This window comes from Macaca fascicularis, chromosome X, assembly GCF_037993035.2.
Source record: "Macaca fascicularis isolate 582-1 chromosome X, T2T-MFA8v1.1".
NCBI lineage: Eukaryota > Metazoa > Chordata > Mammalia > Primates > Cercopithecidae > Macaca > Macaca fascicularis.
Window position 1 is genome coordinate 41,509,834 of NC_088395.1, and position 16,197 is coordinate 41,526,030.

The following is a 16,197-nucleotide window of genomic DNA, read 5'->3' on the forward strand; positions in this document are numbered from 1 at the left end:
GCACTAAAAAGACACGTTGTCCTTCCATTCAAAGGAAAGCCCAAAGACTGGAAAATCTAGGACTGGAGGCAGAGATGAGGGGACACATTGGAGAGACGTTTAGAAGGCGAAAGTGACTTGACTTGGCCATGGTTTGGATGTGGGAAGTGAGGGAGGAAATGGGAAACATCTAGAACACATTTGTTTCTTTGTTTGAGTCGGAGTCTTGCTCTGTCGCCCAGGCTAGAGTGCAGTGGCATGATCTCGGCTTACTTCAACCTCTGCCTCCTAAGTTCAAGCAATTTTCCCTGCCTCAGCCTCCCGAGCAGCTGGGATTACAGGCACCTGCCTCCATGCCCAGCTAGTTTACTTTTATTTTTATTTTTAGTAGAGACAGGATTTCATCACGTTGGCCAGGCTGGTCTCGAACTCCTGACCTCAGGTGATCCGCCCACCTCGACCTCCCAAAGTGCTGGGATTACAGTCGTAAGCAACCACACCCAGCCTAGAACACATTTCAGTTTGTGTCTTGAGTGATGGGTAGATTCACTCTGAAGTGGAAGAAGACAGAGGAGAAGCAGGTTTGGGTAGAAGCAAGAGGGAAGTAATGAGTTTGGTTTTGAGCTGTTGAATGTCATTTTGCAACCAGAACAAATAATATTCTTCCCCAACTCTTTCTCTCAATGTTGGGGGTCAAACATCGGAACATGATTCCTATTTGGGGGGATATTTCAAGATAGGTGGGGAGGTGGAGCCCTACTTTCCACTTTAAATGCTGAAGAGAGGCAAATATTCTTTCCTCTCCCTCTCTGGCAGGTGGGGGCGTGATCAAGGCACCCCCAAATGGATGCGTCTGTCTGGGTCTCTCAATCTTGAGAGAGGGACAGAAAGATGGAGACATTCAGCGATTATTCAAAGCAATTGTGCAAATAATCCCCCCAAAATTTGTTCTGGGATAAGATAAAGGGAAAAAATAACTGTTTTGCAATAAGGAAAAGATGAAAAAATTAAAAGAATAACATAAGTATCTTTATTTTCCAAGTAGACGGTATCCGGGTTCCTGCTATTTGTGAGTTTTGTTCCAGAAAGCAAACATCATCATAGCCTCTAACTATACACTAATAAACTGATCGTTTATGAAATTAGTCCCATTTAAACTCTCCTCTGTCTGAGAAGCCCCGCCTGGCCTCTGCTTCCATGTCTTTGTCGTCAGTCTCTTGATGATTGTCTGATGTTGTGATACCTAATTAAACAGTGCTAAACAGTACTATGCACTTGATTACAAACGGAAATTACAAACGTTGCAAAAAGATGCAGATTTTATAATGTCAATGAAAATGATGCTGAACTACATTGCAAAGCTCTTGACAAATGAGCCTCTGGTAGTGATACCAAGTAGCAAATGGAGAATAAATTGACAATGGTGATGATGGGAACATCAAAAGAGCATAATGCTACAGTTTGAATGTCCCCTCCGAGACTCATGTTGAAATTTAATTGCCAGTGTAGTGGTATTAGGAGGTGGGGCCTTCAAGATGTGATTAGGGGCCGGGCGCGGTGGCTCACGCCTGTAATCCCAGCACTTTGGGAGGCCGAGGCGGGCGGATCACAAAGTCAGGAGATCGAGACCACGGTGAAACCCCGTCTCTACTAAAAATACAAAAAATTAGCTGGGCGCGGTAGTGGGCACCTGTAGTCCCAGCTACTCGGGAGGCTGAGGCAGGAGAATGGCGTGAACCCGGGAGGCGAAGCTCGCAGTGAGCCTAGATCGCGCCACTGCACTCCAGCCTGGGGGACACAGCGAGACTCCGTCTCCAAAAAAAAAAAAAAAAAAGATGTGATTAGGTCATGAGGCCGTGCCTTTTTTTTTTTTAAATTTATAAAGAAAATAGGTTTAATTGCCTCGCAGTTCTGCAAGCTGTACAGGAGGCCTCAGGAAATCCACAACCATGGCAGAAGGCAAAGGGGAAATAAGCGTGTCTTCATGTGGCAGCAGGAGAGAGAGAGAGTGAAGGGAGAAGTGCTACACACTTTCAAACCACCTGGTCTAGGGGAAACTCTATCACCAGACAGCACTCAGGGGAGGTGCTAAACCATTAGAAACCACCCCCATGCCCCAGTCACCTCCCACCAGGCCCCACCTCCAACACTGGGAATCACAATTCAACATGAGATTTGGGTGGGGACACAGAGACAAACCATGTCAAATACAATGGATTTTTGCATGTTGACTTTGTATCTTGCAATCTTGCTAACCCCACTCATTGAATTTCATTGAATTTGCTTTTTTGTAGGTTCCTTGGGATTTTCTACATAGACAACAATGTTGTCTGGGAATCGGGACAGATTTATTTCTTCATTTTCAATCTGTATTCCTGTAATTTGTTTCTGTTGTTTTATTTTACTTGCTAAGACTTCTGGCAGATTTTTTTTTTCTTGTTTGTTTATTTTGAGACAGAGTCTTGCTCTGTCACCCAGGCTGGAGTGCAGTGGTGCGATCTTGGCTCACTGCAACCTCTGCCTCCCGGGTTCAAGTGATTCTCCTGCCTCAGCCTCCTGAGTAGCTGGGACTACAGGCGCCCACCACCACACCTGGGTTTTTTGTTTGTTTGTTTGTTTGTTTTAAGTAGAGATGGGGTTTCACCATGTTGGCCAGGATGGTCTTGAACTCCTGACCTCTAGTGATCCACCTGCCTCGGCCTCCCAAAGTGCTGGGATTACAGGCGTGAGCCACCATGCCTGGCCAGTAGATGTTGATAATAGGGGCAAGAGTGGACGTCCTCATCCTGCTTCTGGTTCTGGGAAAAGGATTCTCTCACCTCAGTACAGCACTGGCTGTACTTCGTCAGAGGTCTTTCTTAGATTGAATAAGTTATTTTCTGTTCCTACTTTGCTGATGTTCATCGTGAACGCATGCTAAATTTTGTCAAACGCTCACTGTCCATCGCTTGATATAAAAGGCTTACAACTGCGTGTTGGTGCCTTTTTGACAAATCCCAGAGTCTGTGCTCTCTCGGTGTTAGCATTTACTGACTGTTGTTTTCCATTTAAATTGATATTTTCCTGGTTCACTTATGCCAAGTGATTTTGGGTTTTGTCCTAAAGTTCAGGGTTTTTTTCTTTTTAGAGATGGGGTCTCTGTCGCCCAGGCTGGAGAGCAGTGGTGCGATCATAATTCACTGAAGCTTTGAACTCCTGGGCTCAAGTGATCCTCCCGCCTCAGCTTCCCGAGTAGCTGGAACCACAGCACCTGGCTCTTTAATGAATAAACACTCCTTGTTTTGTTGTTTGCCTTTGGTTAAATTCCAAAGCGCTGAAATGGTTGTTTCTGGCTTTCATTCAGATTTACAGGTGCATTTTGGGGAGAGGGTTTGTTGACCTCCTTACTCCTTCAGGTTGGAAATCTTTAATATCTTTCATTATGCAATTCAATCTTCCGTCCAACATACGTGTTGAATGCCTCCTACGCGGCTGGCTCTGCCTTAGCCACTGGGGACCCAGGGGTGAACAGATACACCACCTTCTCCCACAGTGCTTGTGCAACCACCAAGCAAACACACTGGGTTACTTCCAATAGTGAAAAGTGCAGCGATTAATATCCAATTTTCATTGAGCACCTGCCCCGTGCCAGATACTGGTCCAAGCACCTGCAGGAAGCATCTTACCCTCAAAGTCATCCCAGGAGTTAGATACGCCCATCTCATGGACAGGGACGCTGGAGAACAGGGAGCCTCAGCCGCTGCCCCCAGGACTTCACCTGGCCGCATCATATGCTGCCATCATAGTAGGCCTTCACCAAATATTAGTCAGCACTTCTATTTTCCTCTGCAGATGGTGATACTATCTAAGAGGCACCAACTCCAGCCAGAGAGTTGGGCAGCAGCTGCCACCCAGGATGAAAAGCCTCTGACCCCGAAGGCAACGGGCAGAGCTGGGCCACCAGGACCATGGGGCAAACATGCCACTCTCCCTCCAGGTGCCAACCAAGGAGCCCTGGGGGTCCAACCCTATCTCTGGCTTTGGCAGAACTCTCTCCTTGCCCCCAGACACCTGTGGCAGGAGGACAGTGCAGGAGGCGACAGCTCCCAGTGGCTGAGCAAGGGCTGTAAGCCTCCGCACTAGGAGGCCTCTCCCATCTAGTCCTCCCCACACACTGGTTAGGAAGGTGCCACCATCTTCCCATCCACAAGAGAGGAGACAGTGGCTATGGAATGGCAGGTAGCCCTTACGAGTGAGACTGGAAGCCTTTCCCTCCCATCCTGTGGTAAGTCTGTGGCCATCACCACCATAGTCCATGCCCTGTCCTTGTCCTCTCCAGCTGACTGTCCCCGTCAATGTCATCCCTGCCAATGATCACATCCCAGCAGCAATCTGGGCTGGACCGAGGCCCCTCTTTATGAATGGATTAATGTTGTTATTTCAGGAGTAGGTTAGTTATCTTGAGAGTCTGGCTCCCTTTTACTCTGCCTCGTGTTCTCTTGCCCTCTTTAGCCATGCGATACCTTCTGACATGCTATGATACAACAAGAAGACCCTCACCAGATGTGTCCCCCTTGATCTTGGACTTCCCAGCCTCCAGAATCATGAGCCAAATACATTTGTTTTCTTTATAAATTACCCAGTCTGTGGTATTCTGTTACAGCAGCAGAAAACAGACTAAGACATGTGATAAGCAAAAGATTGAGAAAGACCCTTGGGGAAATCAGTGAAGCCCCAGAACCTTTTACTGAAATGATTATCTTTCTGCTCCAAAAGTCAATCATAAAGTAAAAGGCATAATATATTCCATCATACAATTTTGTACAAAAATATATAAAAAATTTAATCCATTACTTTTTCTAAGTATCACAGCACAGTTGCAATTATGCCCTTTTTTTTTTTTTTTTTTTGAGACAGAATTTCACTCTTGTTGCCCAGGCTGGAGTGCAATGGTGCGATCTTGGCTCACCACATCCTCCGCCTCCCACATTCAAGCAATTCTCCTGCCTCAGCCTCCCGAGTAGCTGGGATTACAGGGATGTGCCACCATACCCAGCTAATTTTGTATTTTTAGTAAAGATGGGGTTTCTCCATGTTGGTCAGACTGGTCTTGAATTCCTGACCTCAGGTGATCCATACGCCTCAGCCTCCTAAAGTGCTGGGATTACAGGCATGAGCCACTGCGCCTAGCCAATTATGCCATATTTTTGAGGGTATAAGATCAAATATATTCATTTTCATAAATTTTAGGTTTCATTCCCAAGATAAGAATTTTTAATCAGGACTTTTTCTTTATTACTTACCACAATCTCACTAACCTATTTCAAGTGGACTCACTTTTATTGATCTTTTTCTTGTATTGATTATCTGGATATTATGAGGAACTCTCAGGACTATTAGAGTGTCCCCCAGAATGCAAGGATGGTTCACTACCTTTTTTTTTTTTTATTTTTTTGAAATAAGGTCTGCTATGTTGCCCATGCTGGAGTGCAGTGATATGATTTTGGCTCACCTCTGTCTCCCAGGCTCAAACCATCTTCCCACCTCAGCCTCTTGAGTAGCTGGGACTACAGGCACATACCACTATGCCTGGCTAATTTTTGTATTTTTTACAGAGACAAGGTTTCACCATGTTGCCTAGGCTAGTCTCAAACTCCTGGGCTCAAGCAATCCTTCCATGTTGGCCTCCCAAAGTGTTGGGATTACAGGCACGAGCTGCCATGCCTGGCAGTTCACTACCTTAACAGGGGAAAATCCATATAATTATCTCAATAATAGCCAAAGAAATTATTTGATAATGTTCAAAACACTTTCCTGATAAACATTCTTGACAAACTAGGAATAGAAAATAAGTCAGCATTCTAGAATCAAGAATCATTCTAGCTAGTTTAAGTATAGAAGGAATGTATTAAAAGTTATTAGGTCTACACAAGGTACCTTTTAATTACAAAGGGAGAAATCAGTAACTTAATAGGGGAGAAACCTGGTAGGCACCACCTTAATAAAGTGATCAATGTTCACATCACCAGAAATCAGACAAATTGACAACTTGTGCCTCCTGATATAATGCACTAAGAAGGACACACTATCACTTCTGTGGTATTCTTACAGAAATGCATACCTGAATTTAATCATGAGGAAACGTCAGAGATGCCAGAATTGAGGAATGTTTAACAAATAACTGGTACGCTTCAAAAGTGTGAAGGTCATGAAAGACAAAGGAAGACTCAAGAACTAGCCCAGATTAAAGGAGACATGTTGACTAGGATGACGTGTGATCCTGGAGCAGAAAAAGGACATTAGTGGGGCAATTGGTAAAATTTGAATAAAGTCCCTATATTAGATTACAGTAATGTATTAGTGTTAATTTCTTAATTTTTCATCTTTGTACTATTATATTTTTACATATATATATATATATATGTAAAAATATATATATATACACTTTTTTCTTTTTTTTGAGATGGAGTCTCACTCTGTCACCCAGGCTGGAGTGCAGTGGTATGATCTTGGCTCACTCCAACCTCTGCCTCCTGGGTTCAAGCAATTCTTGTGCCTCAGCCTCCTGAGTAGCTGGGAACTACAGGTGCCTACCACCACACCCAGCTAATTTTTGAATTTTTAGTAGAGATGCAGTTTCACCATGTTGGCCAGGCTGGTCTTGAACTCCTGACCTCAGGTGATCCACCCACCTCAGCCTCCCAAAGTGCTGGGATTACAGGCGTGAGCCACTGTGCCCTGCCTTTACTGTTTTTTTGTTTGTTTTGTTTTGTTTTTTTGAGATGGAGTCTTACTCTGTCACCCAGGCTGGAGTGCAATAGCATGATCTTGGCTCACTGCAACCTCCACCTCCCGGGTTCAAGCGATTCTCCTGCCTCAGCCTCCTGAGTAGCTGGGATTACAGGTGCACACCACCACGCCCAGCTAATTTTTGTATTTTTAGTAGAGACAGGGTTTCACCATGTTGGCCAGGATGGTCTCGATCTCTTGACCTCTTGATCCACCTGCCCTGGCCTCCCAAAGTGCTGGGATTACAGGTGTGCACCACCGCGCCTGGCCCTGTACTGTTATATAAAATATTAACATTTAGGGAGTCTGAGTATATGGAAATTCTTTGTACTATATTTGCGACTCTTCTTTTTTTAAAAAAATAGTCAGGCCTGGCACAGTGGCTTATGCCTGTAATCCCAGCATTTTGGGAGGCCAAGGCAGGTGGATCACCTGAGCTCAGGAGTTTGAGACCAGCCTGACCAACATGGTGAAACCTTGTCTCTACTAAAAATACAAAAATTAGCCAGGTGTGGTGGCGTGCACCTGTAATCTCAGCTACTCGGGAGGCTGAGGCAGAAGAATCACTTGAAACTGGGAGGTGGAGGTTGCAGTGAACTGAGATAGCATCATTGTACTCCAACCTGGGCAACAAGAGTGAAACTCCATATCAAAAAAAAAAAATTCATTTATTTTTGTGTCTTACTATGTTGCCCAGGCTGGTCTTGAACTCTCAGGGTCAAACAATCCTCCTGCCTTGGTCTCACAAACTCCTGGGATTACAGATGTGAGCCACTGTGCCCCACCTATATTTGGAACTTTTTTGTTTCAAAGTATTTCAAGTTTAATTTTTTAAATTTAGAATTATAGAAGTATTAGGGTAGATCAAAGAATCCTGGGGTGAGCTGGGCATGGTGGCTTGCACCTGTAGTCCCAGCTACTCAGGAAGCTGAGGTAGGAGAATCGGTTGAGCCCAGGAGTTTGAGACCAACCTGGGCAATATAGCGAGATTCCCTCTTTAAGAAAAAAAAAAGGAATTCTGGCGTGGACCGGAAATTCAATAGTGAAGAAAAATTTAAAAAAGAAAGAAAATTCAAACTATCTTGAGAGGTTCCTTTGGTGAAACCCCATGGCCACTGCTGCTGAACGTGGAGGTCAGAACCTCTGTCACCTCTGCCCCTGACAGCCAGGTGCCACCACTGCCACCCTGATTATAAAGCTCCTCTTTGGACACTTGCTCCTCATGTTGCTTTCTTCTGAATCCAGGTGCCTTACAGGGGTGGAACCTAGATCACACACATGCCTGGTTGTCAGCTGCAAGGGAAGCTGAGAAAGAGAGCCTGTGGCTCTACTTTGAGGAGATTTATTTATAATGTAGGAAATTCCAAATTTCAGAAGTTGTTCAAAAGATGCCAGGACCAGTCTGTGGTTTTCCTTTTCAGCTTCTTCTTCTTCTTCTTCTTCTTTTTTTTTTTTTTTGAGAGATGGTCATGCTCTGTGGCCCAGGCTGGAGCACAGTGGCATGATTATAGCTCACTGTAGCCTCGACCTCCTGGGCTCAAGCAATCCTCCTTCCTCAAGCCTCCTGAGTAACTGGAGCCACAGACACACACAACCATGCCTGCTTAATTTTATTTTTTGTAGAGACGGGATCTCGCTATGTTGCTAAGGCTGCCTTTTCAGTTTTTTATTATATCTTTTGATGAATAGATCTTAATTCTTAACATCTTAAATTTATTTGTCCAATTTATTAATCTCTTTCTTTATGGTTTGTGCTTTTGTGTCCTGTTTAATTTAGCTTAGAAGTTATACATTCTTATTTTTCTTTTAGTGGTTGCTTTAAGCTTGCATCCTTGACTAGTCAAATTAATTAATCCTAATCCCTTCTCCCTTGACAATGTAAAGACCTTAAGACATGTTAACTCTATTTCCCTCCTTTGTAACTTATATGTCAGAGTTATCATGTATTTTAATTTTTTTTTTTTTTTTGAGACAGGGTCTCACTCTGTTGCCCAGGCTGGAGTGCAGTAGGCACAATCATGGCTCACTGTAGCCTTGACTTCCTCGGCTCAAGCAATCCTCCCACATCAGCCTCCTGAGTAGCTGGGACTATAGGTGTGTGCCACTGTGCCTGGCTAGTTTTATTTTATTATTTTTAGCAGTGACAGTGTCTCACTATGTTGCCCATGCTGGTCTCGAACTACTGGCCTCAAGCGATCCCCCTGCCTTGGCCTCCCAAAGTGCTGGGATTACAGGTGTGACATGTATTTTAATTCTATGTTTGTTTATTTATTCATTTATTTATTTATTTATTTATTTATTTATTTATTGAGACAGGGTCTCACTCTGTCATCCAGGCTGGAGTGCAGTGGTGTGATCTTAGCTCACTGCAATCTCCACCTCCCGGGTTCAAGGGATTCTCCTGCCTCAGCCTCCCGAGTAGCTGGGATTTCAGGCATGTGACACCATGTGCACTAATTTTTGTGTTTTTGGTAGAGATGGGGTTTCACCATGTTGGCCAGGCTGGTCTTGAACTCCTGACCTCCTCACCCACCTCGGCTTCCCAAAGTGCTGGGATTACAGGCATGAGCCACTGCGCCTGGCCTATTCCTATGTATATTTAAAATCCAAAAGATCGGATTGCTATTTGTTTATACAGATGTATCCATCTGTTTACCTGTTTTCTCCTCCTGTGCCTAATTATTTTGTGTCATTTGTCTCACTGTATCTGCTAAATTGTAGACATTATTTAAGACCTAGGAGTATGTTAACTTCCTCCAGGGATGAATGACATTTTCTTCTGGGAAGCACCCAGGACACAACCAAGCTGGGATCACTTCAATCAAATGTCAGGGCTAGCTTGAGAAGATCTGAAGGTGAGCAGTCGCTGTGAGGACCTGTTTGAGGTCACCCTTCCTCCTAGGAGGCAAACTTTCAGGGTCCTCACTGAAAGTGAGAGAAGTGCGCTAGCCCCTTTCACTGCAGCAGACGCGCCCGACTCCAGCTCCTTCCCCCATCCCCTGTGCTGGTTGGCTTCTAGGCTGCCTCCTCTGGAGCGGGCAAATGGCACCTGAGGAGAAGTGGCCTTCAGTGCTCTCTCCTTCCCTTGGACATCAGTTTTCTCCCAGATCCTGGCCCAAACTAACTATCTTGTTAGTTTGCAAAAGTTTCCAAACAGGTGTTTTTAATATTTCAATCAGCTGCTTTAGTTGTCTTAAGAACGAGGGTTGGGTCCAAATTACATAGTGTGCTATTCATGAAATATAAATCCCTTATTAAGATTTTTTTTTTTTTAAATTTTGGAGATTGAGTCTTGCTATGTCACCCAGGCGGGTCTTGAACTCCTGGACTCAAGCGATCCTCTTGCCTCAGCCTCCCGAGTAGCTGGGATTACAGGCGCGTACCACCACACCTGAAAAGTGAATTTTAGAAGTTCTTTATAAATTCTGGGTGGCAGTTCCATGTGCTGCTAGTATCTTCAGGCCTGTGGTTTATCTTTTTAGTTTGTTTATGGGATTTTCTTTCTTTTTTTTTTTTTTTTTTAAGAGACAGAGTCTTACTCTGCGGCCCAGGCTGGAGTGCAGTGGTGCAATCTATAGTTCACTGCAGCCTCCAACTGCTGGACTCAGGCCACTCTCCTGCCGCAGCCTCCCAAAGTGCTGGGAGCACCTAACTTGTTTATGCAGATTTTTGCAAATAAAACTTCTCAGTTTTCAATTTCAAGACATTCAACTTTATCAATCCTTTTCTTTCATAACTTATACATTTTGTGGGTTTTTAAAAATTGCTCTCATTGAGATAGGTGTCTCTCTATATTGGCCAGGCTGGTCTCGAACTCCTGAGCTCAAGCAATCCTTCTACCTCAGCCTCCCAAGTAGCTGGAATTAAAGGCATGAGCCACTGTGTCTGGCACATTTTGAGTTTTATTTAAGAAATTTACCAGGCCTGGTGGCTCACACTGTAATTCCAGCTCTTTTGGAGGCTAAGGCAGGAGTAATGGCTTGAGGCCAGGAGTTCAAGACCAACCTGGGCAATGACGTGAGACCCTGTCTCTACAAAAAACTTTTAAAAAATTTGCCAGGTGTTGTGGTGCTCTCTTGTAGTTCCAGCTACGGGGGTAAGATCACTTGAGCCTAGCAGGTCGAGGCTGCAGTGAGCCATGATTGTGCCACTGAGCTCCTGCTGGGAGACGGAATGATACCTTGTCTCAAAAAAATAAAAAAGGAAAAAAAAAAAACACCCAAAGAAATCCTTTCTTATCCTGTGGTCATGAAAAATATTTTATAACATATTTTATATATATATATATATATATATATATATATATATATAGCCCAATATGTGTGTGTGTGTGTGTGTATGTAATATTTTAAGATTTTCACAGATCTTTTAGCCATGAAAATTTTATTTTTTATGTATCATGAGGTAGGGATCTAATTTTATTTTTTCCATATGAATACTTCTCGAAGAGTTCATGATTTTACCACTGCATTGAAGTCCCATCTTTTTCTTTTCTTTTTTTGAGATGAAGTCTTGCTCTGGAGTGCAGTGGCGCAATCTCGGCTCACTGCAACCTCAGCCTCCCGGGTTCAAGCGATTCTGCTGTCTCGGTCTCCCTAGTAGCTGGGATTACAGGCGTGCACCACCACGCCCGGCTAATTTTTCCTGTTTTTAGTAGAGATGGGGTTTCACCACGTTGGCCAGGCTGGTCTCGAACTCCTGACCTCAGGGATCTGCCCGCCTTGGCCTCCCAAAGTGCTGGGATTACAGACATGAGCCACAGCGCCCGACCTGAAGTCTCATCTTTGTTTTTCATCTGCCCGGGCTCTGTTTCTGGGATCTCTATTCTGTTCCTAGGGCCCTGCACACTGCGTTCACTGCTTCACTTAAGCCCGCTAATATATTTTGTTCTCTGATTGGGCAACTCTGCCCTTAAGTTGTTTATTCTTTTCAGCCTAATACAACTCTCCCATTGCAGTTTGTTTAGATGAATAACCTGTGTAGCTCACTTAGCGGAAAACTGACAGCTTGAGTTCTTAGGCAGAAATCCAAAGCACTTATTGGGGTGAATAAATTATTCGGACTGAATTTCATGTCTTGCTATGAGGTGTCCTTTGACTTCGTCCCTTTTCCTCTTTGCCACTCTGTGAGCCCCCACTTCTCAGGTCTGGCTGGCTGGAGAAGGGCGTCCTCGCAGGAAAGCAGAAATGTTCTCAGGCTCCTGACGGTGGCAGCCAGGCCTAGTGACAGGGTGAAAGCGGATCCGGAGAGTGGCTGGTGTCAGCCATTCCCAGGCCATGCTCTCTGCTACACTCACATCAGGCTGCCGTAAAAGAAGCACTCAGGTTGATTCACTTTAAAAACTGTACAGAGACCGGGCACCGTGGCTCAGGCCTGTAATCCCAGCCCTTTGGGAGGCCGAGGCGGGCAGATCACCTGAGTCCAGGAATTCAATACCAGCCTGGCCAACATCACAAAACCCCGTCTCTACTAAAAATACAAAAATTTAGCCTGGCGTGGTGGTGCACGCCTGTAGTCCCAGCTACTCAGGAGGCTGAGGCAGAGGATCATTTGAGCCTGGTAGGCAGAGGTTGCAGTGAGCCGAGATTGCGCCACTGCACTCCAGCCTGGGCGATAGAGTAAGACCCTGTCTCAAAACAAAACAAAACAAAACAAAACACAAAACGAAAACCCAAATAAAAACATAAAGCTCCCCTACCTTTGCTTCACTTGAGCAATGATACCTATAAAATCACCATTTTCGGGCCGGGCGCGGTGGCTCAAGCCTGTAATCCCAGCACTTTGGGAGGCCGAGACGGGCGGATCATAAGGTCAGGAGATCGAGACCATCCTGGCTAACACGGTGAAACCCCGTCTCTACTAAAAAAAATACAAAAAACTAGCCGGGCGAGGTGGCGGGCGCCTGTAGTCCCAGCTACTCTGGAGCCTGAGGCAGAATGGCGTAAACCCGGGAGGGGAGCTTGCAGTGAGCTGAGATCCGGCCACTGCACTCCAGCCTGGGCGACAGAGCCAGACTCCGTCTTAAAAAAAATAAATAAATAAAAAAAAATAAATAAATAAAATCACAATTTTCATGTAGATGTGCATTTAAGCAGCTATTATCATAATGAAAAAAATGTCATCTGTGTTCCACTACAATGGTCTAGTCCCACCAGGAGCGAGTGCCTTTGGCATATACATATGCGGGTAGATGAAGAGGAATTAAGAGGAATTTCAGGGAGGAGGAAGGGGACCAAGTGAGCTTCAGCAGTCGCACACTCTCCTCACTCAATGCTTGCAACCAGCCCAGCGGATGGATGCTGTTCTCTGTATTTTATCTATGAGGAAAACTGAGCTTAGGAGGTTGAGCAAGTTGCGCAAGATACTTAGATGCAAAAGGCAGCACTACCGTTGTGCACAGGCTGGCCTCTCTCTGCTCCTACCCCATGTCACCAGCACTGAAGGCAGAGAACACCAAAGATAGATACGTAAATGATGTGGGAACTTGGCCATGATATCATCCCTGTAATGTTTCAACAGTCACCTGAACTAAGGGAACAGGTAAATGCGTTTGAGAGACATTTAAAAATGTGTACTTAAACCTGTAATCCCAGCACTTTGGGAGGCCGAGGCAGGTGGATTGCTTGAGCCCAGGAGTTCGAGACCATCCTGGGCAACGTTGCAAAACTGCATCTCTACAAAAAATACAAAATTTAGGCAAGTGTGGTGGTGCACGCCTGTAGTCCCAGCTACTTGGGAGGCTGAGATGGGAGGATTGCTTGAGCCCAGGAGGTTGAGGATGCAGTGAGCCATGATCTCACCACTGCACTCCACCCTGGGTGACAGAATAAGGCTGTAGTCCCAGCTACTTGGGGGGCTGAGGTGGGAGGATGACTTGAGCCAAGAGGTTGAGGCTGCAGTGAGTTGTGTTTGCATCACTGCACTCCAGTGTGGGTGACCAATCAAGACCTTGTCTCAAAAAAAAAAAAAATTGTATGTGAAATATTACAAGTAGGCCCAGTGTGGTGGCTCACACTTGTAATCCCAGCATTTTGGGAGGCCAAAGTGGGTGGATCACTTGAGGTCAGCAGTTCGAGACCAGCCTGGGCAACATGGCAAAAACCCATCTCTACCAAAAATATAAAAATTAGCGGGGCATGGTGACAGGTGCCTGTAATGCCAGCTACTCGGGAGGCTGAGGCAGGAGAATCACTTGAACCCGGGAGGTGGAGGTTGCAGTGAGCTGAGATCAGACCACTGCACTCCAGCCTGGGTGACAGAGTCAGACTCCGTCTCAAAATAAATAAATAAATAAATAAATAATAAAAAAGAAAATATTACAAGTAGACTTGTAAAATAAAGAAAAACTTCATTTATTATCCTATCATAAAGCACTGTTTAAATTTGGAGATATTTATTAATGTTTATGGTTAAGAGCCCTCAGGTCAGAGGACTGAGGATGGAGGTATGCTGAGGCATGCAAAGCACTCAGTGACTGGAACCTCAGAGTAACGGCTCAGTCAATGGTACTGATTGCCTTTTTACAAAAATTTTTTAATCAGGGTTTTGTTATGTTGCTCAGGCTGGTCTCAAACTCCTGGCCTCAAGCAATCCTCCTGTCTAGCTGGGATTACAGGCGTGAGCCACCACACCCAGCTTGATTGCCTTTATTTTTATTTGTTTATTTAGAGACAGGGTTTTGTTCTGTCACCCAGGCTGGAGTGCAGTGGTGCAATCATGGCTCTCTACAGCCTCGACCTCCTGGGCTCAAGTGATCCTCCTGCCCCAGCCTTCTGAGTAGCTGGGACCACAGGTGTGTGCCACCATGTCAGTTTGCCTTTATTATTTTTATTTTTATTTTATATACTTATTTATTTTGAGACGGAGTCTCATTCTGTTACCCAGGATGGAGTGCAGTGGCAGGATCTCAGCTCACTGCAACCTCTGCTTCCCGGGTTCAAGCAATCCTCCCACCTCAGCCTTCTGAGTAGCTGGGACTACAGGTGCACACCACCACACCTGGCTAATTTTTGTACTTTTTGTAGAAATGGGGTTTCGACATATTGCCCAGGCTGGTCTCGAACTCCTGGGCTCAAGCAATTCACCTGCCTCAGCTGCCGAAAGTGCTAGGATTACAGGTGCGAGCCACTGTGCCACTTAAATTTTCTTGATCATTGAGATATTTTTTCAATGTTTTTAATAGTAGCTCTCTGTGTAGTCTGTGAAATGTTCATCATATTCTTTGTTCATTTGTTGGAATGTTAGCATTTTTAACCACTTTATATAACTTCATTGTATAATAAATATATTAACTCTTTGTATATTATATTTGCTGTAAAATGTCTTTCCTTTCTGTTTGTGGTCTACAAGTTTTCATATCAAAGCTGTAATGGTTTCGGCCGGGCGTGGTGGCTCACTCCTGTAATCCCAGCATTTTGGGAGGCCGAGGCGGGTGGATCACCAGGTCAGGAGTTTGAGACCAGCCTGGCCAACATGGTGAAAACCTATCTCTACTAAAAATACAAAAATTAGCTGGGTGTGATGATGGGCACCTGTAATCCCAGCTACTCTGGAGGCTGAGGCAGGAGAATCTCTTGAAACCACAAAGCGGAGGTTGCAGTGAGCTGAGATCGTGCCACTGCACTCCAACCTGGGCAACAAGAGCAAAACTCCGCCTTAAAAAGAAAAAAAAAAGAAAAAAGAAAAAAGAAAAAAAATGCTGTAATGGTTTCATGGGGTGAAATCTTTCAATTGCTTTCTGACTTTTTCCTCCTGCATAAGCTTAAAAGGTTACCCCTCTTCCAGAGTTTTACTGACTACTCATTCTATCTGTTTTCATTTTCTAGCACTGAATTTTAGTATTTAACCCTTTAATTGGGCTGAAACTAATTTTGGTGTGTGTGTATGTGTATATATATATACACATATATACGTATACATATATATAATTTTTTTTTTTTTTTTTTTTTTTTTTGAGACGGAGTCTTGCTCTGTCTCCCAGGCTGGAGTGCAATGGTGCAATCTCAGCTAACTGCAACCTCCGCCTCCCGGGTTCAAGCAATTCTCCTGCCTCAGCCTCCCGAGCAGCTGGAATTACAGGCGTGCCCTGCCACACCCGGCTTATTTTTGTATTTCTCTTTTAGTAGAGACGGGGTTTCACCATGTTGGCCAGGCTGGTCTCGAACTCCTGGCCTCAGATGATCTGTCTGCCTCAGCCTCCCAAAGTGCTGGGATTACAGGTGTGAGCCACCGCACCCAGCCTGGTGTATATCTTAATTGTTTTAGCTTGAGAATAAATTAACATCAGAAAAGGCTACTCATCCTTCATTTATTCTTTTTTCCTTTAGAATTTCCTGTAATTTTCTGTTTATTATTCTAGATGAACAATCTTTTTTTTTGTTGAGAGGGAGTCTCGCTCTGTCGTCCAGGCTGGAGTGCAGTGGCCTGATCTCCGCTCACTGCAAGCTCCGC

General features: G+C 44.7%; 1 non-coding gene across 1 annotated transcript in view; it reads left to right on the forward strand.

Annotated features, from left to right (window-relative positions):
* Nucleotides 1-16,197, forward strand: part of LOC102145523 (uncharacterized) — a 64,817-nt gene that overhangs the window by 47,807 nt on the left and 813 nt on the right. The gene's annotated exons all lie outside the window — the stretch shown is intronic.